The sequence below is a fragment of the Lissotriton helveticus genome, chromosome 8, assembly GCF_964261635.1.
Source record: "Lissotriton helveticus chromosome 8, aLisHel1.1, whole genome shotgun sequence".
Classification (NCBI taxonomy): Eukaryota; Metazoa; Chordata; class Amphibia; order Caudata; family Salamandridae; genus Lissotriton; species Lissotriton helveticus.
In genome coordinates this window covers 1,630,597,789-1,630,622,437 of record NC_136069.1, presented here as the reverse complement: position 1 = coordinate 1,630,622,437, position 24,649 = coordinate 1,630,597,789, and the positions used below count along the sequence as shown (strand labels likewise).

The following is a 24,649-nucleotide window of genomic DNA, read 5'->3' as shown; positions in this document are numbered from 1 at the left end:
TGAAACATGGCCGCTGTGTGCTCATTCAGAAGCATGGTTTCTGAATGAGCACAGAGCTTGAAAGTCAGCTTACACACAAAGTTTGAACGCATTCAGTTCTTTTAGCCGGCTGCTGACAGGGGCCTTTTAAGCTGGGGCACCAGTTGAGGTTGGCGGCAGTTCCTTTCTTTTTGCTCGAGTTACAAGTAATATTGTCTGTGGTTGCAGGTGCATCATCGCAGGGACTCAGAGGTGCCAGAGGCTTAGCCATTGGCTTGAAGGAATGTCAGCTGGTTCTGAGTGCGGATATCAGTGCCACAACATAGGCTCCTAGGGCCTTCACACTATTGCTGACCCCAAGGCATGGTGATTGGTGTTGCACGGCACTGCAGTGTTCCCCATGCTAATTCGGCACCATGTGAAGGGAAACCATGGTGTGGCACTCTCCAACTGAGATAATTGAAAACACCAAAATGCTGAAGGGAAAAAAGTCACAGTCTGCTCTTTCAAGGATCTCGGTTTCTTGGTCAATGCAGTACACAAGACGTAGGGAATGGGCAAGCAACCAATCTCCTTGTGTAGGCGTGCAGCTCTGATCATGCCTCTGTCCACAATCTTTCGCCCATGTATTCTGCCTCACAGGCTGACCTACAGGAAGTGGCTTGGCCGAACGAAGTTGAACACAACCCTTCCTGCACCATCCAAGTATAGGTGATTTCACACAAGATACATACACTTGGCTTTTCAGTAGTTTCTAGAGGGAGGGAGAATGAGAGCGAGAGGAGAGCAGGGTAGGGAAGAGTAAGGAAAAGAAAGGATAGCAGTTCTGACTTCCAGTAAACCCTGTTGACGACCCTGCCACTGTCAGACCTAAATAAATACAGAATAACTCCCAACGTGGGTGTGCTCCTCCTATCATTTAGATAAGGCCGACTCGCACATACCACATACAGTTGGTACTAGTTAAGGCTAGTCGAGATAAACTACATAGATGTACACTGGGTGACCCAGTTATCATTCTCTCTGTGGTTTGACCCGCTGCTACTAACCGTTAGCTGTGTCTTGGTCAAGTCATGGGGCTGGTCATCACTTTGAGTGTACCTCTACTTCCGATCAAAGTCTATTACTCTCTCGGTGAGCAACCTTCAAAATCATGTATAGCACCCATCGGGAGACTTGTGACCTGGGTCTCTTGCACAAGAAAACATGTGTCGATCAGAATAAAAAACAGAGAAGCAGGAAGGCACAGGGCTACTGCTCAAGGAAGGTTTGACCCTACAAGAGCCCATCACGTTTCTGCTGTCTCTACTGACAGTTCTATCACCGCTGCAGAAGTTAAGAGCCCCCTAGTGCTTTTCTACCTCCCAGGGCACAGTGGGTAACAAGCAGCTTTTCTACCCTATTTCCACACATTAAGAATCTTGACAGAATTGTACCCTGTCGTGTGATAAGGAGACAGGGCGCTTTTACCCTCATCGCAGCCAAGAACGAGTCAGCACTCTGTTAGCCACTTGCCCCAGTATTGGAACTTTCATAGATTCCCATGCTTTTGTATCATTCCCCGTCGTCGGAATGGGAGTCTCGGTAATAACAAAATACCATAGTAGTAGGTACAAAAGAGAGAGGAAAGGCCTAGGCCTTATTCCCTTTTGTAGCATATCAGCCTCTTTTTGTAAAAGAGACCAAACATTAGGCATCAGCCAATCAGAAGAGCCTCACCCCTGGAACCTTCCTGAAGGAATCTCAGAGCCTCAGATTTTCTACCGCACGTTGTGCTAGGGAGTCTCCATTGAGCTCTGCTCTATTTTCAACTCTTTCAAGTAGATTTCTACAGTTTTTTCCTCAGGATTTCTTCAGTTCTACTTCAGAAATCTCTCCTTTTCATCAGGATGTCTGAAGTTGAGAAAAAGAAAGCTCTTTTCACGCCCTGTTCCACCTGTGGGAAGAAGAGGCTGTTTGTGGAGGACAAACACAAGGATTGCATTTACTGCCTTTATCCGGATCACAAGGCAGAGGACTGCAAAATTTGCCGCACTCTCTCCACCAAGACCTTGAGAGATCGTGCTGGAAGACTGCTTACATGGCTACAGAGGCAAAAGGAGAGGAAACATGGAGTTTCCAGTGATGAGGAGGAATCGTCTTCATTTACTTCCTCAAAAAGGTCAGTGAAAAGGGGTAGAGGTTCCCCATCTTCCTCTGTTGGGCGCCCCTCAAAGGCTTCAAAAAAGACCCCCAGAGAGTCTGATAGCCGGGGTTCAGAAAGCTCCCCCCACCGCAGTGGGAAGGATAAGGCAGAACTGGTTTCGCCTCCTAAGGGTGAGAAGACAGACCCAGCCTTCAAGAAACCCTCCTCACATTCTTCAGAGAGGAGTTCTAAGTCCTCTACGACGAAGACATCGTCGACGGTGGGTCCGTCGACGAAGAAAACGAAACCCAAAATTCAATTGGTCCCGTCGACGGGCTCGTCGGCGGGAGAATCATCGACGAAAGCTTCGTCGTCGTCGTCGATGAAGGTAGCGCCGACGGCAGCGTCGACGAGAGGTACGACGACGACATCGTCGACGAAGACGTCGTCGACGGCTTCATTAACATCGTCGACGAAGAAACCATCATCGTCGACGGCAGTGACGACGACGGCGTCGTCGACGGTATCGACGACGATGGTGTCGTCGACGAGTGCATCGACGACGACAACAATATCTACAACGTCGGCGGGCTCGTCGACGGTGGTGTCGACGACGACATCTGTGATTCCAATATCGTCGACGAGAATATCTCCGGCGTCGACGGAACCATCGACGATACTGGCTACGGAGAGACGAGTGACGATTTCTTTAACGAGGATCACTCCGGAAATGACATCCCCGGGAAAGGTGACCACTTTACCGCCAACTTTGTTGTTGGACCAAGAAGTATCTGAGAAAGACGGACAGGATGCTTATGACTATGCCAGTAGCCCGTCTCAGCTACTAATCAAGAGTCAAGAGACAGATTCGGATGGGGCATATGACCAAGGAGAAGGTGAATATCATCAAGTGGCCCACTCTAAGGGCTATGTGCCACAGGACATGGTTTCGGTACCTACAACATTCCTGCATGACCTCCACAAGATGCTGCAGGACTATAAGTCGAAAGCGGAAAGACCAACACCACGTAGGTCTGCTCCTTCGACACCAGTCAGAAACCCCTCATCTGTAGTCCCTTTGGTACTTCCGGCACGGACGCCACCTCACCCTCAGCGGCCGACACCTCAGGCTCCGTCAGAGCCAGCCGATGACCCGGAGGGGGATGATGATGATGAATCATCTGATGGTAACCAAGACTCTGATCATGATAGGGATGAATATGATGACTACATCATCCCAGACCAAGCTTCACCTCATCAGGACTTGGTAGATTCACCTCCTGCTGACATCGGCAGTTTTCACCAGCTGATGGAACGTGCAGCGGGAAGATTTAAGCTGGCAATGCTCGCGGAAACCACGGAATGTTTCTTATATGACTTCAAAGAAACACACCGCAAAACAACAAGATCGATTCCAATTGTGGATCATTTGTGGGATGAAGGTTTGAAAGCTATGAAAAACCCAGCGACGGTGGTCCCTGTGCTACCGCGTCTGGATAAGAAGTATAAAGCACCAGATGATGGACCGGCAGCGCTAACGGGCCATCCAAAACCTGACTCTGTCATCTCACAGGCAGCACAGAGGAAGTCGCGGAACCCCTCTGCTCCATTAACGGCCCCTCCTGATAAGGATGGGCGACGACTTGATAACACGGGCAAACGGTTTTCATCGATGGCTAGCCTACTAATACGTGCCTCCAATGCTTTGGCGATATTAGGACGGTATGATCGCCAATTATGGTGCGATGTAGCCCCATATCTGGAACTCCTTCCACCGGAGTCACTGGCGGAAGCGAAGAAGACTTTACAGGAGGGTGAGGCGGTCTCCATGGAAATTATAGACTGTGCCATGGACATCGCGACAACGTCCTTTCGGGCGTTAGCAGGAGCGGCAGTGTTCTCCAGTATTAGGGGTGTCTTTCATAGATTCACATGCCTGAATCATTCCCCGTCGTCGGAGTGGGAGTCCCACGGTACATAAAAAAGCAATAAAATGCCATAAATATGTAGTAATACCAATAGAAATGAACCAGGAAGTAAAACAGCCAATGGTACAGTAGGCAAAAAACTTCCACATCTATGACTCTCATAGTCATTATGTATAGTCCAAACTACAGCCAATCAGGCGCCAGCACCCACCAGAATGTTCTCCCCAGAGGCTCAGGCTCTCAGATTTTCTACCGCACGTCGTGTGAAGGGAGTCTCCCTGAGCTCTGCTCAGTTTTCTTACTTCTAACTTCATTTGTGTCTACACTTCAGGATGTCTTCTAAGAAATCTCTCTTTAGAGCCTGTGACTGCTGTGGTAAGCCTCGGCTTTTTGAAAAAGATCCACATAAAAAGTGTATCTATTGTCTCTACCCAGATCACCAGGCCTCTGACTGTAAGATCTGCAGAACCATGCCTCAAAAGACTCTCAGGGATAGAGAGGGTCGTTTACTTCTGTGGTTGAAGAGGCTAAAGGATTCTTCTAATCCTGTTTCTGAGGTAGGAAGCGTCACCTCTGGTTCTACTTCAGCCTCCAGGAAGAGGCCTGCGCTTGAGGGAATGTCATCTCCCAAGGCTAAACTGCCTAAAAAACAACCACCTGCTAAGGGACTGGATCAGCCTTCTACTTCTCAGGCTGTCCCCACATCCAAGGGCATGGAGGGCGCTTCTGCTGCCAAAAAGGGGAAAAACCTCAAGTTTCCCCTATCTTCTGAGAAGATTTTACCACAGACTTCATCTCCGCCTCCTGTGATGTCCTCTTCAGCTTCCTCGTCGACGAGAACGACGACTTCAGTGACATCTACGGTAACATTTTCATCTCCTAAACCTGGTATGGTTATGTCATCGTCTACGGCGTCTCCAACGATGGTTTTTGTTTCTGTGAGGCCTGTTTCGTCGACGTCCGTCGTCGACGCCTCGTCGTCGACACCTCTAAGGGCTTTACCGCCGACGAAAAAGGCTCCGTCGACGAGCTCGTCGTCAGGCTCTACGCCGTCGACGAAAATTACACCGTCGACGAAGAGTGACTCGTCGACGAAGAGTGTCCCGTCGACGAAGTGTGTCCCGTCGACGAAGAGTGTCCCGTCGACGAAGAGTGTCCCGTCGACGAAGAGTGTCCCGTCGACGAAGAGTGTCCCGTCGACGACGAGTGTCCCGTCGACGAAGAGTGTCCCGTCGACGAAGAGTGTCCCGTCGACGAAGAGTGTCCCGTCGACGAAGAGTGTCCCGTCGACGAAGAGTGTCCCGTCGACGAAGAGTGTCCCGTCGACGAAGAGTGTCCCGTCGACGAAGAGTGTCCCGTCGACGAAGGGTGTCCCGTCGACGAAGGGTGTCCCGTCGACGACAAGTGCTCCGTTGGCGAAAAGTGTCCCGTCGACGAGAGGTGATCCGTCGACGACAAAACCATCGGGAGTTACCCTTCCGACGACGCCGCAGTTGTCATCATGCACGGCACTACAAGTGTGGTCCCCGTCGACGGTGTTTTTAACACCACGGCAAGCAGCAGAACAACTGCGCAACACTGCAATGAGGCTTTCACCCCTTCGTATTTCACCTCACAAGGTGTCCTCTGAAGTGCCAGACCAACTTCTGGATTCTGACAGTGAGAATGAGATGGTCCAGAATACTTTTGGGCAAGCCACTAGTCCATCGGAGTTACATATTAAACTTCAAGATGAAGAATATGATGAATCTCACTCTCCTGTTGAGGTATCGATGCCTGTGAGTACCCCTGTTGCTCAAGTGCCTTTGGATTTAATATCCAACTTACAATTTATGCTGGACGATTACTATCGGAGGTTCCCACCATCGGAATCGGCAGGTTCTGGACAGGCAACTCCAACTTCGGAAACGCCTCCACCCGTGCTCCCACAGGTGTGTCCACCTTCACACCCACAACCTGCTCACGAAGAAGACCCGCAATCCTCGGAAGATGACGACCAGCGGGAAGAAGGAGAGGTGGATGATTTATCGGAGTGGGAGGACTATCGGGTACAATCTCCTTCAACATCTCCTCAGACTGCGTCGGCCTCCACTCCGGTGGATGTAGCGAACTTTCACTTGTTGATGGAGCGTGCAACCGAACGTTTTCATATGAAAATGGAGCATACGCAACAAGAATGTTTCCTTTACGATTTTAAGGATCAGCCCAGACGACAAATTAGGACAATACCCATCGTGGATTTCATCTGGAAGGAAGGTGTTAAGGTGATGTCAACGCCGGCTTCCATTCCTCCAGTCTTGCCAAGAATTGATAAGAAATATAAAGCTCCCGAAAAAACGCCTGCATGTCTTCTTGGACAGGCAAAACTTGACTCTGTAATTGTCCAGGCGGCTCAGAAAAGAGCCAGAAATCCGTCCTCTGCAGTTACGGCGCCGCCGGATAGAGATGGCAGACGCCTAGACTCAATCGGAAAACGAGTTTCCACCATGGCTGCAACGACTTTCCGTGCTGCCAATGCATTAGCCATCTTAGGTCGGTACGACCGTCAAATGTGGTCTGACATCTCACCGTTTATCGATCTCCTCCCTGAGCCATCCAAGGCTGAAGCACTCCGAATTCTCCAAGAAGGTCAAAGGACCTCTGAAGAGATAATCGATTGAGCTGTTGATGTTGCATCTACAGGATTTCGTCAATTAGCAGGAGCTGCTGTTCTGCGTAGACAGGGATGGTTACGTTCCACTGCTTTCAGACAAGAGGTCCAAAACCGAGTTCTAGACATGCCATTTGATGGCGAATATTTATTCGGCCCCAAGGTAGAGGAGGCTTTACAGACTATCAAAAAGGATACCGAAACAGCCAGATCCTAAGGCACTCTACAATTCCACAAGCCGCCCTTTCGAGGAGCGAGAGGACGAGGAACGTCCTTCAATAGAGGTGGATACCAGCAACAACATCAACAATCCTCATACCGTCAAGGTAATCAGCGCTACCCAACACAGCGCTACCAGTCTTATGGGCAGAAAAGATCTCAATACACTCCAAACAGGGGTAAGGCTACCTACCGCGGCAAGGACAAGCGACAATGAAACTTTTCACCTGCCACCACCGTCTTTCCACCCTCACAAAAGACTTGGCGTAAGAATATCCAAATTTTACTCCAATTGGCAGTCGATAACAACGGACAAATGGGTCCTGGATATTGTGGCATGGGGCCATGCCCTAGAATTCGAAAAATTCCCCCCAAATGTACCGCCAAGAGGCCCGCCTCCAGCTCACCTGAAGGAGCTGCTTACCCAAATCAAAATGATGATACAAAAAGGAGCGATCGAGAGCGTTCCTCAGAAGATGAGAGGACTAGGATTTTACTCCAGGTTCTTCCTGATCAGAAAGAAGAACGGGGAGTGGCGCCCGATCCTCGATCTTCGCGCCTTAAACAAATATCTAAGGAAATTGACATTCCGGATGCTATCTCTTCAAGAAATTTTGCATCTTCTAGCAGCAGGAGATTGCATGGTCACCTTAGACCTCCAGGATGCATATTTCCACATCCCCATCCTACCTCGCCACAGGAAATTCCTTCGCTTCAGGGTGGCTGGCAGGGACTACCAATTCAAAGTCCTTCCTTTTGGACTACGGTCAGCTCCAAGAGCTTTTACGAAAGTTTTAGCTCCAGTAGCTGCGCACCTCCGGCTGGAGGGAATACAAATTTTCCCATATCTGGACGATTGCCTTATAAAGGCCAATTCTCATGGAACCGTTCAACGTCACCTTCAACAGTGTCTGCACCTGTTTCAATCTCTAGGCCTGACGATAAACTTCAGCAAATCCCAAATGCAATCGTCTCAAACAATAGCATTCTTAGGAGCGATGTTGGACACTCAAAAATGCAAAGCTTTCGTCTCCAAGGAGAGACAAATGAAAATAAGTCGGCTAGCACAAGATCTCATGCAAAGAAAGTCAGCTTCTGTCCGACTATACAAGTCCTTTCTAGGGATGGCATCGGCTTGTATTCCATTACTTCCAAATTGCCGACTTCAAATGAGGCCGCTTCAGGAGGAACTAACCTTGCAGTGGCAACAGGTTTCAGGCACTTTCGAGGACCTCATTCAAATCACACCACTCATGAAGGAGTCTCTTCTGTGGTGGACACAGAGGTGTCATCTGAGTCAGGGTCATGCGTTCCTTCAAGAAATACCAAGTCTGACCATCACTACAGATGCATCCCTCGAGGGCTGGGGGGCTCATCTACAAGGCCTCACGATCAGCGGCAAATGGACTGCGCAACAGAAACAGTGGCACATCAATCGTTTGGAACTGAGAGCCATCTTTCTTGCCCTCAAGGCGTTTTGTGCCATCATTCAGAACACCAATGTGTTGATAAGAACAGACAACACAACAAGTATGCACTACGTCAACAAACAGGGGGGAACTCGATCTCTTCTCCTGTCTCAAGAGGCGCAGGAATTATGGACATGGGCTCTTCACCACAATGTACAGTTGCATGCGGTGCATGTTCCGGGGACGGAAAACGTCCTTGCGGACGCACTCAGCAGGACAACGATCACCACCCACGAATGGGAGCTTCACCAGGAAACAGTGGACCACATCTTTCATCAGTGGGGTTGGCCAGACCTGGATCTATTTGCGACAAGTACCAACAGCAAATGCCTGAGCTTCGCCAGCTGGCACCCCCACAAGAATTCTCTGGGGAATGCGTTCTCCATCGATTGGTCCCTGACGTTTGCGTACGCTTTCCCACCGATTCCATTAGTCCCCAAGGTTCTGCGGAAGATGAAGAAGGAACCTTGCCGACTGATCCTGATTGCGCCCAGATGGCCGCGCCAGTATTGGTTTACAGAGCTCCTCCTACTGTCAGAGAGCAAGCCAATTCAGTTACATCCAATCCCGAACTTGCTCAGTGTTCAGGAAGGTCAAGTCTTCCATCCGGACCCAGCATCGCTGAGATTAGCGGCTTGGCTCCTGAACACCATGAGTTTGCACACCTGAACATCCCGGCAGACTGTAAAGAGGTGTTGGCCAAAGCTAGAGCACCCGCTACCATCAAGACGTACAGTCTGAAATGGAAACGCTTCTGTATCTGGTGCCGTTCAGCAGGTGTTCACCCTTTTTTAGCAAAACCTGAGGAAATTCTTCCTTTTTTCTTGCAGTTGGCACGAACAGGTCTGTCCCATGCTACTTTAAAGGTATTTCTGGCTGCAATATCCAGATATCGACAGGATGGGTCCAATTCTCTGTACTCAGCAAGAATTATCCAACAGTTCTTTAAAGGCCTCTTTAGAATGTTCCCTCCTGTACGTCGTCCACCTCCTTTGTGGCATCTGAACGTGGTCCTGGGTCAACTCATGCGTCACCCATTTGAGCCCATCCATAGAGCTGACTTGAAGTACCTTTCGTGGAAGGTATCACTGCTTTTAGCCTTAACATCCGCCAAGAGAGTTAGTGATATCCAAGCTTTCACTGTACATCATCCTTTCCTTCAATTCACAAGCGATTCTGTCATACTTCGCACAAATCCCAAATACATTCCGAAAGTACCTTCGGATTTCCATCTGAACGAACCTGTTGTTCTTAAATCGTTTTTTCCAGACCCGCAAACTCCTGCGGAAAGAGCTTTACACTCGCTTGACATTAGAAGATGTCTTAAATTCTATCTACAAAGAACGTCTACTGTACGCACCTCTGACCAGTTGTTCATTACCTACGGTGCGATTCGTAAGGGGCAGGCAGTATCAAAACAGACTATTGCAAGATGGATATCTGCTGCCATTGCCTTTTGCCATGCACAGGCTGGGAGACCTTTACCATCTGCGCCCAGAGCGCACTCTACAAGAGCAGTCTCCTCATCTACGGCCTTATTTGCTGGAGTCCCTCTTCAGCAGATCTGCAAAGCGGCTACTTGGGCGAGTCGCCATACCTTTACCAGACATTACTGTCTAGAGTCCATCAGCGAGGCTGATACTTCTGTGGGTCGAGCTGTTCTACGGAATCTGTTTCATTAAGGTGAGCCTCTGTTTCCCACCTCCTTGTTTTCTGCTGTCAGACGCTTCTTATGTTATGTTTTCACATATTTCCATGATTGCATTATGTTATGCTTTATACGATATGTGTATATTCACTTTGCATTGTTATTTGCATTACTAACTGACAAGCTGGGTGTTATGAGCGTCTGTTCAGCAAAGATATGTACTGCTAGCTACTCTGATTCAGGCATGTGAATCTATGAAAGACACCCCTAATACTGGAGAAGAACAATAGTTATTTACCTGTAATCTGTGGTTCTCCAGTATTGGTGTCTTTCATAGATTCACATGCAACCCGCCCACCTCCCCTCAGAGGCTTTTTAGGCTATTATGGTTTACCTTCACTCCTTGCGAGAAAATCTGAGAGCCTGAGCCTCTGGGGAGAACATTCTGGTGGGTGCTGGCGCCTGATTGGCTGTAGTTTGGACTATACATAATGACTATGAGAGTCATAGATGTGGAAGTTTTTTGCCTACTGTACCATTGGCTGTTTTACTTCCTGGTTCATTTCTATTGGTATTACTACATATTTATGGCATTTTATTGCTTTTTTATGTACCGTGGGACTCCCACTCCGACGACGGGGAATGATTCAGGCATGTGAATCTATGAAAGACACCAATACTGGAGAACCACAGATTACAGGTAAGTAACTATTGTTCTTAAGACGCCAAGGGTGGCTGAAGGCGACTTGGTTTAGACCGGAAATTCAGAACAAGGTCCTTGATCTGCCCTTCGATGGCGAAGCCCTATTCGGGAAATTAATAGATGATACTCTTCAAGAGATCAAAAAAGACACAGAAACAGCCAGGTCTCTGAGTACCCTCCAGTATCGCAAATCTCCCTTCAGAGGTTCGAGAGGCAGAGGAGGTGGTTATAGAGGTTCATACCAACAACAGCAACAACGCTATTCTTCGAACAGATCAGGATACCAGCAAAATCGCCAGTCATACCAGCAAAGGCAAGGCCAATCTTCGGGTTATTCAAGGCCCTACAATAGGGGCAAGCAGGCTGCCCATGGACGGGAGACGTCCAAGCGCCAATAGCGGCCTCCTGGCTCTGCCTACTGTTCCCTCCTCCAAGAAATCACCAGTTGGAGGCAGGGTGTCAAAATTCCTTCAAAATTGGTCCAAAATAACATCGGACCGTTGGGTGATCAACATCATAAGGCGAGGACATACTTTGGAATTTATGGAAGTCCCTCCACCCAGGCCCCCGGCAGCCGTTCCATCGAAACATCTGCGTCTCCTAAGGCTCGAAGTACAACACATGCTCCGCAAAGGGGCGATAGAGCCGGTCCCCTCCAAACAACAGGGCCAAGGTTTTTATTCCAGGTTCTTCCTGGTGAGAAAGACGCTGGAGAAATGGCGCCCCATCTTAGACCTCAGGGAGCTAAATACCTATCTCGTCTCCCTATCCTTCCGGATGGTATCCCTACAGGATATATTGAAGATGATCAGCCCGGGGGATTTCATGGCCACGCTCGATCTGGAGGACGCGTACTTCCATGTCCCGATTCACCCAGCACACAGAAGGTTCCTACGCTTCACAGTAGCCAAGAGCCATTTTCAGTTCAGGGTTCTGCCGTTCGGACTTCGCTCTGCCCCAAGGATTTTCACGAAGGTGCTGGCACCGGTGGCGGCATTTCTGCGAAGGAGCCACTTCCAGGTCTTCCCTTATCTGGACGACTGGTTACTGAAGGCCCCGTCCAGAAGCTTAGCGCAGGACGCTGTGCAGGCTTGCACCAATCTGTTCCAGAATCTGGGGCTCACTTTGAACAGAGAAAAATCCACGCTGATGCCCTCAAGAAGAGCACGGTTCCTAGGAGGAGTGTTAGATTCAAAGCTCTCGAGGGCGTTTCCTACTCAGGAGAGGATAGAGAAACTGCAACTTTTGGCACGAAACCTTCGAGTAAAAAGGTGTCTTTCTGTACGCAGTTACAAGTCGCTGCTAGGGGTGATGTCATCATGTATCCCCTTAATTCCGCACTGCAGACTTCGGATGCGTCCCCTGCAGGAACAACTGGACCTCCAATGGAAACAAGTGCACAGATCGTTCGAGGACAAGGTGGTTGTCACTCGGGAGATGAAGGAGGCAGTGATTTGGTGGTCACATCAAGACAATTTGTGCCAAGGTCTATCCTTCGCAAGCGTACCATCGCCTCAAATACTAACGACGGATGCGTCATTGGAGGGATGGGGAGCAGTGATGCAGGATCTGCAGGTCAGCGGCCATTGGTCTCCTCGCGAGCAAACACTGCATATCAATCTGTTGGAGCTGAGAGCGATCAGGCTAGCTCTTCAAGCTTTTCTTCCGCGACTCCAGGGTTCACAAGTGCTCATCAGAACGGACAACACCACAGCTATGCATTATGTGAAAAAGGAGGGAGGAACAAGATCACTCCTCTTGTCGCGGGAAGCGCAACAGATATGGGAATGGTCAATTCTTCAGAGAATTTCACTAAAGGTGGCGCACTTACCAGGAGTGCTGAACGAAGGCGCCGACAGACTGAGCAGGTTATCCTCAGTCAGTCACGAGTGGGAACTAAAACAGCAGGTTCTGGATCTACTATTTCAGACATGGGGCACACCGGAGGTGGACCTTTTTGCAACGCCAACCAACAAGAAATGCTGGTCATACGCCAGCAGGTTCCACCATCAAGGCTCATTGGGCAATGCCCTGTCGTTAGCCTGGACAGGGAGGTTTCTCTATGCGTTTCCGCCAATTCCCCTGATTCCACGCCTCATCAGGAAGATGAAAACGGAACCATGCAAAATAATCCTGATAGCCCCGGCATGGCCGCGACAATTTTGGTACACAGAACTACACCTGCTGTCGCTAGTCCCTCCATTGCGGCTGGAGGAGGTTCCGGATCTTCTGACCATGTCCGAAGGACAGGTTTGGCATCCAGACCCAAGATCATTACACCTGACTGCATGGCTCCTGACCAGCGAGAATTCATGAATGTCCCTCTTTCCAAGGAGATCAAGGACATCCTTTCCCAGGCAAGAGCACCTTCAACAAACAAGACATACAGATTAAAATGGAAAAGGTTTTGTATTTGGTGTAAGAAGGAAAAGGTTGACCCTTTTACGTCAAAACCTCATCAGATCTTGCCTTACCTACTCTCGCTAGCAAAGTCTAATCTGGCCCATTCTACGATCAAGGTCCATTTGGCGGCAATTTCCAGATTCAGGAGAGCTGACTCTGGTCCTTCATTGTGGTCTTCAAGGATTGTCAAGCAATTCCTCAAAGGCCTGTTCAAGGTCTATCCACCAGTGAGACCTCCTCCTCCAACTTGGCATTTGAACTTGGTCCTGGCTCAACTGATGAAGGAACCATTTGAGCCAATTCACCGCTCAGACCTGAAATATTTGTCATGGAAATTGGCCCTACTCTTAGCCCTGACATCAGCTAGGCGAGTGGGAGAGTTGCAGGCCCTTACTATCCAGGAGCCGTTTTTACAGTTCAAGAAGAACACGGTCATCTTGCGGACGAACCCAAGATTCATTCCTAAAGTTCCTACAGACTTTCACTTGAACGAACCAGTAATTCTAAAGACATTCTTTCCAAACCCAGTAACTCCAGCGGAGAAGTCATTGCACACTCTGGATTTACAACGATGTCTTAAATTCTACTTGGACCGTACCAAGGAATTTAGAAAGACTTCGCAATTTTTCATCGCCTTTGGTGGTCCAAGCAAAGGTCTCCCTCTGTCCAAACAGGGGATCTCCAGATGGATTTCAAGTGCTATTCTGCATTGCCACAACATAGCAGGAAAACCTCTGGTGGGCAGGGTACGTGCTCACTCAACGAGATCAGTGGCATCCTCAACGGCCCTCTTTGCGGGGGTGCCTATAAAAGACGTTTGCAGGGCTGCTACCTGGAGCAGCGTGCACACTTTCTCTAAGCATTACTGCTTAGAGTCATTGCAGCAGGATGATGCAGCAGTGGGCCAGGCTGTCCTGAGGAACCTCTTCAAGTGATTGGTGAGCTTTCCTTTCTATCCCACCTTCCAGTGGTAACACATTTTGTGATTTCATTTGTGATGATATACAGTACATATTTACAAAATGTGTTTATGAGGGTTTACTGCTTGCTATTCTGATACAAAAGCATGGGAATCTATAAAAGTTCCAATACTGGGGCAAGAAAACAAGTTACTTACCTGTAACTTTGGTTCCCCAGTATTGGTAACTTTCATAGATTCCCATGCGCCCACCCACCTCCCCGGGGAAAGCTCAGCCTTCAGCAAGTAGGGTGTCTAGCACACAACGGCTACGAAAATCTGAAGCTCTGAGATTCCTTCAGGAAGGTTCCAGGGGTGAGGCTCTTCTGATTGGCTGATGCCTAATGTTTGGTCTCTTTTACAAAAAGAGGCTGATATGCTACAAAAGGGAATAAGGCCTAGGCCTTTCCTCTCTCTTTTGTACCTACTACTATGGTATTTTGTTATTACCGAGACTCCCATTCCGACGACGGGGAATGATACAAAAGCATGGGAATCTATGAAAGTTACCAATACTGGGGAACCAAAGTTACAGGTAAGTAACTTGTTTTCTTCTGAGGCCTGAAGAAACTGCCACTGTTGTACCTTCACTGCAAATAAGACATCACCTTTGTTCTCTCTGTTTTGTAGACAGTGAGCAGCCTGCCAATGTGCTATCCTGTCTGCAGAGAGAAAAGCAACTTTGTTCTGTCCACTCGGTAGGCAACTGTTCTACCTTCAGTGCAGTCAGGAAGGAGACAGAAGTGTCCTGCGCACTTTACATAATTAAAGAAGCTGCCACTTTTCTACCCTCTCTGATTACATTAAAGATCCTGGTGTACATTTTCTCCAGATAGAAATGTGGCTTTTACTGTTCTTAAACATTTATTTATTAAGCTGTTTTCTGTATCGTAGAATTGACCAAGATGGTCCTAAAGGTCTTGAAGCTCGGCCGGTTCACAATGTAGCCAGAACAGTTTTATCCTTGCTGCAGGCAGGAAAAATAAAACTCAGTTCTGACCACTCTGCAAATAGTAAGAAGCATGGAGGTGATGCATGTCCTTCCCCTCCAGTTTTGCACCAGACTGGCAACATGCCAGATACACCTCCGCATAAGGCAGAAAGCATGCATCTTCAACACCTAGTCTTTAGAAGACAGGATAGTCAGACTTATGCAATAAATATGTATACTTACTGATCAATGCCACCACCCACACATATCAGCAGGAAACTCCTTCACCTACACCTGCGAATTCCCAGGAACGGACCACTGTGTTCACTTCACCTTCAAAACTAACATCACCTGCAAATGTCCTCACCAGCTCCAGTGCAGGAATTGGAGCAAGATCTCCGACGACCAGCTCACCGCCTCCCTCAGCAGCTCCGCTCCCACAGACGACAACCCAACCACAAAGCAGCCACCACCGCCCACCACAGACTCATCAGACATTCAAGGAAGAAAGCACTCCAGGACAGAATCTCCACCCATGCACACGACAGCAAGAACATCTTCAGCATCATCAAAGAATTGGCCCAACAGTGAGACTACTAACATCCCACCCTCTCAGGACCTCTGCGACAGACTCAGCACCTACTTCCATCAAAAAACCAAGACCATGTATGACAACTTCGACATTAACCTCCATGCGGAATCCACACCCACTATTACCTACAACATGCAGCCAACGCTGGATAGCTGGACTGCCCTCAGCATTGAAGACTATGAAGTCAACCCACTCTGGGGCTCCCACGGACCGTGCCCCGACCACATCTACCACAGAGCTGCAGACATCATCTCCCCAAGCTTCAAAGAATCATCAACCACATCTTCGAGACTACCTCCTTTCCTGACAACTGAAAACACATTAAGATCAACCCTCTCCTTAAAAAGACATCAGCGAACCCCTCCGACCTCAAGAACTACAGACCAATCTCCTTACTCCTGTACTCAGCGAAAGACTTGGAAAAAGCCGGCAACAGTCAACTCACCTCCTTCATCCTCGACTCTTCCCAATCAGGCTTCAGGAAGAATCACAGCACCGAAACCACCCTTCTTGCCACAACAGACGACATCCGGTCCATCCTCGACAGAAGAGACTGTGGCCCTCATCCTCCTGGACCTCTCTGCCGCCTTCAACCCAGTCTCACACCGCACCCTAGCCCACAGACTCCACGATGCAAGAATCCGGAACAAGGCCTTCGACTGGATCCTCTCGCAACCCACACCGACCACCTGCAGAATCCCGTAAGGATCCTCCATCAGCCCCACCCTGTTCAACGTCTACATGGCCCCGCTCCCATCCATCAGACCCAACGGACTCAACATTGTACTGTACGCCGACGACACCCAACTCATCCTTTTCCTATCCAACAAACTCAACATCTCCAGCACAACTTTCAAGAAGGAATAGAAGCAGTCACCAGTAGGATGAAGAACAGCTGCCTACAACTCATCACGGACAAAACCGAAGTACTCCTCAACGGTCGACATCTGAGGCCTGTAACGACTCTTGGTGGCCCCCAGCCCTCAGGAGCCCCCTCCCACACAGACCACGCATGCAACCTAGGAACTCAAAATAGATCGCCAGATCAACACTGTCACCTCTTCCTGCTATTAGTCCATCCGCCTCCATCGAAAGACCTTCAACTGGATTCCCCTCGAACACAAGAAACCCGTCACCCACGCCCTCATCAGCAGCAGACTGGACTACAGCAAAACACTCTATGCCCGGATCAACAAGAACCTCACCCGGAAACTCCAGGACGCCGCTGCCAGACTAGTTCTCAACCTACCACAACACTACTACATCAGCCAACACCTACGGACACTACACTGGCTCCCCGTCGAGAAGGGAATCACCTTCCATCTCTTCACCCACGCCCACAAAGCCCTCCACAACACCGGACCAGCCTAAATAAATCACCGCCTCTCCTTCGCTCAGCCCAACTCTCTCTTGCAATGGTACCCCGCATCAAGAAGATCAGAACAGGAGGACGCTCCTTCTCCCTCCTCGCGGCCAAGCAATGAAACACCCTTCCTCTCCTCCTCCGACAGACACCTTCGCTCGCCAAGTTCCTGAAGGCCCTCACGACCTGGCTCTTCGACGAAGCACTGCAACAACCTGGAGCTGCCAACTCTTCCCCCTCCCCCCTCCGGTGCCTTGAGACCCTTTTGGGTGAGTAGCGGTGCTTTACAAACCCCTTGATTGAATGACACCACCCACACATATCCACATATCTAGATGGCTGTCATTGCAGTGCTTTCCTGGTATATGTGGTGTGCAAAAGGCCTCTGTCTCTGTTGCAGCTTATCTGCAGTGCAAGAACCATATACTTGTTCCTATGTTGTGCATAAGTCTGATATATGACTGTTAGAATCTTTCAAAACAACATAGCAGCCTGCTGTGGTCTTTCTCACTCTTCATAATGTCTTGTGCATGTTAAGTAAACTATACAGGGGTCGAAAAATGTACTCGCCCGCTCGCAAATGCGAGTGAATTTTGTGAAGGTCGAGTCAGTTTCAAGGCCTACTTGACCGGCCTGGCGAGTGCTATCTGGCAGTGGTGCAGTAGCATGTGAAGGCTCTAGGGGGCAGCATTATACGAGTGCAGGTGGTGCGGTGCGCGGTAAAAGGCTCTAGGGGACAGCATGCACGCACCACCTAACTTGGTGGTGGTGGTGTTGTGGTGCGCTGCCTATTGTTTGGGTGCCAGGGCCGTCAATCTTGTAGCACGCGAAAGCGCTACCAATGACGGCCCTGGCCTGCCCCCGCGCTGTGTTGCTTAAAGTGCAGCAGTGACGTAGCACGCCACCACGCGCTCTCCTCGGTGGAGTCGGGACTCGGGACAGAGTGCAGGGCGATTTGGCCTGCAGAGGTGAGTCAGTTTCGACAACTTGCGTTTACATTTCGTCAAACGAGGCTGAGCTGAGCTGACTGATCTGTCATGTGTCACCCTTTCCCCGGCCTTGCTCCGTCTCCCTCCCTCCTGTAATTGCCACTCCCCAAGGCCTACGAGAATGGTCTTCTCCTCGACGCTGTGAATAATTTGAGGTTGGTCGCTGTATGGGCATCCTGCCCATTAATAATGCCACGATTTCCCTCCGCAAACAGAGCCCCCACCAATTAGGGATGCGCACCTCTCAACACCTCTCCAACAGACCTCACGCCCTCCGTGTCCGGCATGCCCCAAACTGGCCAGCAAACTTCCACCACCTGGCCCGCATCCCCGCCCACCCCCTTATTGTCCATGAGCCTCTACCCCAGCCAGCCCAGTGCAGAGCACACCCCTTCTCCTGGTCCCCCGGCCTCGAACCCTCCGCGCCGTTATCCATTTTCTTCCCCTTATTTTTTAGGGCAACTGTCTGCGCGGCACCCCTGCTCACATCACCCTACTGTCGGCAGTTCCGCATAGGCCACCACCAGCACCCCCACCGAACACCCCTCCCCACTGTCCTGCCGAGCCACCCTTGCGCTCCCGACCCCAACCAAGCATCCGCGAACTTCCCCTGAGCCCCCATAAATCTCCAAACAACCAGCCAACCCTTCCCGACACCCTTCCCTGTGCACAAATCCTCCCGGGCTGAGGTTGCGGGTGGTGTGTGGTCTTCTCCGTGTGCTGCAACACGAGAAAGGTGAAAGGGACGAGACTGGCACTAGGGACGGGGCAGTGTTTGAAGAGAGATAGTGGGTTGCAATGTGGAGCTCTATGGGTACTTGTAGGGATAACTAATAACACCAAGAATGCTGGGACTTGTAGTCTTTTGTATACACCATGGTCAGTTGACAACAATCCCATTCCGACGCGCGCCACTGCCCGCAAGACACCGCCTCGTCCTTCCCTTTATACGATAACACAATTACTTGCCACTCCGCGATGTCCTTGCCTGCGTGCGGCACAAGACTTCTTGCCCCTAATCCACCCAGAAACCAACCCCCAAACTAGCCCAGGCCCGACCCCCACGGTCCCGAGCCAGTGAAGCCAGCACCAAGAACCCCAGCTACTCCCCCTATCCTCCGACACCCCTTGCGCCGTCCATGATCGGCTGAAATTGGGGGGGGTGACGAATACTTTCCTATACCTTCCTCCGCCATAGATCCTTGCTGTCCCACCCACTCCTACATCTACTTGCATTGCACCATCTACGAGCGTCCCTTCCCTCTACTCTTTCATCCGCACCGTCGCCAAACAGGACCCCTGCTTATTCAGGAGGGTGACCCCCCCCCCTCTCCACGCTCCCCAGCCCCCACCATCTTCCCCCTGCTGCCCCGTGTCCCTCGCCCTTGTGCCATATCAGTGTACACGTAGAATAAAAAAAGAGGCATACATACACGAATGTACACAAACATATTTGGTTTTATAGATTCTCTTTCGAAGACGTGGACACCTTAGCTTGAGAGTGAGAACCGAATAGAAAATAATAAAAGCTGACATGTTGTTTGTGCAACCCTTTCAAAATGCTTTGTTCGCTGTTTTCCTCTGGGTATTCATTTAGCGCCAAGTGAGGCTGCACTTGACGCCGCCTTAAAAAGGGACCGGTGCGTGGTTTTTCCTTTCAGTTGGTTTGTTTCGTTGTCTTTATTAGATGTACCAAAATCTCTGGTTTTGGGTTATGCTTAAATCGAGGCATTGCCTCGTCCACATTTGATTTGGTAATCTTAGCTTAGTACGCTGCAACTGAATTTTATCCCCTTTGGTCTTAATAAGATTCGATATTGTGCATGTTACAGTTGAAAATGAAAAACTGAAGTTGTATGACAATGTAAAGCGTTATGTGCAAATTAGCATGGGAATGAATTAAATGCATTATTGTGGAAGCAAATAATTAGAATGACATTGGTGTAGTAAGGTCAAATGACAGTTGCACTGTGAAGCAAGTCCTAAATTTGTGGGTCGAGTGCATTGCTGTTAGGTCGAGTAGAAAAGTCTACTCACTCGACCTGCAGGTCAAGTAAGATTTTTTTAGATTTGTCGAGCCCTGCAATATGAAGCATGTACCTTCATCTGCCCTGTTAAAATCAGTTAGGCCTTTACTCTACGAGGCAAGACATATTTGTTACAGCTTTACATAAGTTAAGGTGCCTTATACTGCCCTCTTTACTCACTGTAACATTGTGTTACTAAAAGCATTGAATTCCACACTGAGAGCAGTGCCAATGCACGGTAAGTTCAGGAAACTGCTCACAATGGCTGCTTCTTCCAACAACATGAAATGATGTGGGGTTAAGACAATAGCACTCTTCTGGCCCAGGAACCTCAGCACAAAGGAATATGAATGTGTGGATCATCTTTCCTTGGCCAGGCAACACCCAGTCAGAGCCAGGCATACTGAGAGTCCAGAGTCCAAGCCCATTGTATTTGCACATATGCCAACAAAACGGAGAACTGATAATTATTCTGGGATGCCGACAAAAGTAAGTTTTAAGTTCACACCACAGATTTTGACCTCACTCTGCCTGCTCATTACATTCTGCTTCAACTAGATGACCACCAATGTCATGATAACCGTTCCCTCCTCTCCCCACAACATAGCATTAACACAATAAGCTGCAAGAATAATAGATTCCCGGACTCCAGTGCATGTTAAACCTGATCTAGGGGCACTTTTACCAGTGTTAATGACACCAACTATAATCAAGAACCCTGAGGAGGTTGAAAGGCAACATGAAATTACTATTCAAAATTCTTGAAATAAATGCATGATTGGTCCAACCATTAAGAATGCCACAGTAAAACCCTGCCTCCCTGGCTCCCACACAGGATAAGGACGGTGTCGTAGAGCTCTCCCCTACGGTTACAACAATCCTCAAGGCAACCTTGCTCGGTGCTTGTGCTGTCTTTTCTGACCTGGTTGGGGTCCGTTCCTCCTCCTTTAAAGATATTTAGATCTATCTACCATGAATGTAATTTTGTTGTTGTTTATTGAGCATCATTGATCACATTGTAATGAGTGTTTTTTGCCCTCCTTTGAGAAATTGGAGTATTAGTTGAGGGAGTTAATGAACCACTAAAGACACAAAGTAAACCTGAACTCAACACTTTGGTAGCTATGGAACAGAGTGGACAGGCTTAACTTGGAGACAATGTGTAAAGTATTTATGTATTATTAAAACAGTAATAAAGTTTGAATGCAAAAAATTAAAACCCCAAAGCACATTTGAATAATAGTCAAATGTAATAAACGAAATGACATCAAAATGACATTTCAATAAGGCGTACCTACGTAGGTTATGAATATTTAAAAATTCGAAGGCATGTGGGCTGCTGAATTCATATCTATAGCATACATCGCCGCCTAGTGTTGGGTCCGGATGATTGCACCTTGTTGTCCTGGAAGAGTCTTTGAAGTATCACAAGATAGGTGGCTCCTCCCCTGGACTACAGTGCGCATGGGCATCGACTCCATCCCCAGATTGTTTTTTTCCGCCATTGAGTTCGGATGTATATTCGTTATCTCCAGTTCGAAATCGATATAGACTTTTCTTAAGGCCTGAAGGCCTTTTTTCCTATACCGTCGGTATTGTTTTGCGCTCGGTGCCCAGCTCTGTTCCGGCTCAGTTCCCGAGTCGGACATCCCAAGGAGTCGCGTGGCTCTCGAGGCCCAGTCGACACAACAAGACTTTCGACGACACATCATGGAACGGAGCCCGTTCAAGAAATGTCCCGTGTGTGGATCGAAGTATCCCCACATCGACGTACACCCGGTGTGCAACAAGTGCCTGTCGCCGGACCACGATGAAGCCAGCTGTATGGCTTGTTCCCGGTTTCGATCGAAGAAGACGATTCGACTTCGGCGCGTGGCGCGCCAGGAGGCCCAGCAGTCGGCCCCAGCACCGGTGGACATCTTCGAGAGAGAAGAAGCAGACGAACAGGAAGTTCATTTGCAGATTTCACCTCCAGCGGAGGAGATCGACTACGACGCGGACGTCGAAGCGCTCAATGCAGAAGAAGTCGCCGACGAGGTAGGAGACGACAATGAGGCCTATGGGGCCATGGAAGATAGCTCAGGCGAAGAGCTATGCCCCGTTCGAACAATCACTAAGGCTCAGGTCGAGGGATCGCCACACGGCCTTACCCGAGACCTTACACCCAGATCCACGGCCTCGCCTACGGGCCCGGCTACGGACACTTCTGCGGAGCCGACGTCGGTCAAAACGAAACCGAAGGTGAAACCTTCGGTGTCAACGAAACCAAAAGTGATGGAGACGCCGTCGAAATGGAAGACGTCTGTCCCTCTGGCCGCCTCCTCGTCTTCCGAGATGTCGGGTGCAGCCGAAGCAGAAGAAGGCTGTCGACCCGGTGAAGCCGAACAAAGGCGTTGAGCCAAAGTCGGTCAAGGGCGTCGATCCAAAATCGATCAAGGGCCGAAGACGGTGGCCCCAAACTCAGTTGTCAAGGCCGCCGACCCAAAGACGTCGGCGCCGAAGGCCGTTGACGCGGAAGGAGGGCACGGCGCACCTAAGAGGGCTGATCCTGTACCTCGGACGGAGAAGACCAAGACATCGACGCTCCAGTCTTCACAAGCTGGTGGACCGAGGACGTCTGTCGGGTCGACTAAACCGTCCGCTTCCTTTACGAAGCAGGTGTCGGACTCACTGCATCGTATCAGGAACAAGGCTTCAGCGGTCGATCGAAGGATGCTTCCACCCCGAAGCGGGCTGCCAACACGCCAAAGTCTTCAACGCCACTCCTGTTTACATTGCCGCCGAAGGTGGCACCGAAGGCCTTCGCACCAAAGTCTGTCACCGAAGCGCCCGTGCATGGGTCTGCAGGTTCGAAGCCTTCTCAGCCGCTTGGGAGCTTGAAGCATCGACAACCCTTGATGGAGGAGCAGTCGGAACACTTTATCAACGCCGACACCGGTAAACTTACCCTCTACAAGAGAAAGATCACGGCGACACAGCCTTTGGAGTCCTACACGATTCCTTTGAAGCGCAAGAAGCCTTCTACGGATTCCCCGGTTCTGGTTGAGCCACTTGCTCCACGGACTCCAAGAGTTGCTACACCCTCACCCACTTATTTAGATGTGGAGGCTGGGGAAGGTGATGACGAGGAGTATAACTTTCCTGCCAACACTGATCCTGAGGATCACCAGGACTCTTGGGCAGATGCAGGGGAACCAGGGGATCCGCACACTGCCCCGGATACTCAGGTGTACAATGTCAAACCCTCTCCTACTGAGGATTCTGCAGCATTTAATGCTCTAATTGAGAGGGCGGCTAAAAACCATGACGTCCAGCTGCACGCTGACCCTATTGAAGTGGACTTCCTCTTTGATACCTTTTCCACGGCAGAAAAAACTGTCAAGACTCTCCCAATGCTGAAAGGGGTTCTTAAACATGCTGCAGACATTTTTAAAGAACCCACACGTGCCAGGGTGATCAACCCTAGAATTGAAAAGAAATCTAAGCCGGCACCTGGCGACCCTACCTACATCAAGGGCCAGTTGCCATTGGACTCTCTGGTCGTGTCTAATGCCCGGAAGAGGGCGAATTCGCAAACCACTGGTGATGCTCCTCCCCCTGACAAGGAATCTAAAGTGCTGGAGGCATCAGGGAAGAGGTTGGCGGCTCAAGCAGCCAATATCTGGCGTATCTCGAACACTCAGGCACTCTTGGCCAGATATGACAGGGCGCACTATGACACACTAGAGACCCTGTTACAACATCTACCTGATCAGTATAAAGAGGCAGCGGAGATGCTCATTCAGGAAGGGAAGCTCATCTCCAACGCTTCTATTAAATGTGCACTGGACGTGGCGGACACCGCGGCCAGGGCCATTAACACTAGTGTGATGTTGAGACGTCAGGCATGGCTCAGAATCTCCGGTTTCAAGCCAGAGATACAAACCACCATCCTCAATCAGCCGGTAAACCCTGATAGGTTATTTGGTCCTGAGGTGGATACCACCCTGGAAAAAATAAAGAAGGATACCGAGACTGCAAAGTCCATGGGAGCTCTCAAGTCCCACCAGTTTAGGGGCAGTACTTTTCGTCGCTCAGGCAATAGGGGTGTTTCCAGAGGCCAGATGTCCCAGCAAACGCAATACACTAAGGGTGGGGCGCAGTCCTCTTACACCAAGCAAAGTGGAGGCGGCTATCGGGGCAACAGTGCCAAGGGCAGAGGCCGTGGAAATAACAACTCCCGTTCCTCTGCCACCAACAAACAGTGACGCCCTGCCGCTGCCCCCCGACCATACCACACCTGTCGGGGGGAGACTCCAGCAGTTCCTGCCAGTCTGGAAATCCATCACCACAGACAGGTGGGTCAGGACACTTATCCAGTTCGGTTATTGTCTGGAGTTAACATCCACTCCACCCAACATGCCACCAAAACACCGTCCTAAGTCCACAGAGCATTTGCACTTATTACAGCAGGAGGTACTTGTCATGCTGCAGAAAGGGGCAATCGAGCTCGTGCCAGTGGAGGAAGAAGGCACAGGAGTGTATTCCCTGTACTTCTTAATCCCGAAGAAGGACGGGTCCCTCAGACCCATACTGGACCTCAGACCCCTAAACCAGTATATTCTCTCGGAACACTTTCACATGCTGACGCTGCAGCAAGTTCTTCCGTTGCTCCACCAGGGAGAC

The 24,649-nt window shown here is 49.8% G+C and overlaps 1 protein-coding gene across 2 annotated transcripts in view; it reads left to right on the top strand.

Annotated features, from left to right (window-relative positions):
* FHIP1B (FHF complex subunit HOOK interacting protein 1B) overlaps positions 1–24,649 on the top strand; it is a 436,229-nt gene that overhangs the window by 320,356 nt on the left and 91,224 nt on the right. The window lies entirely within an intron of this gene.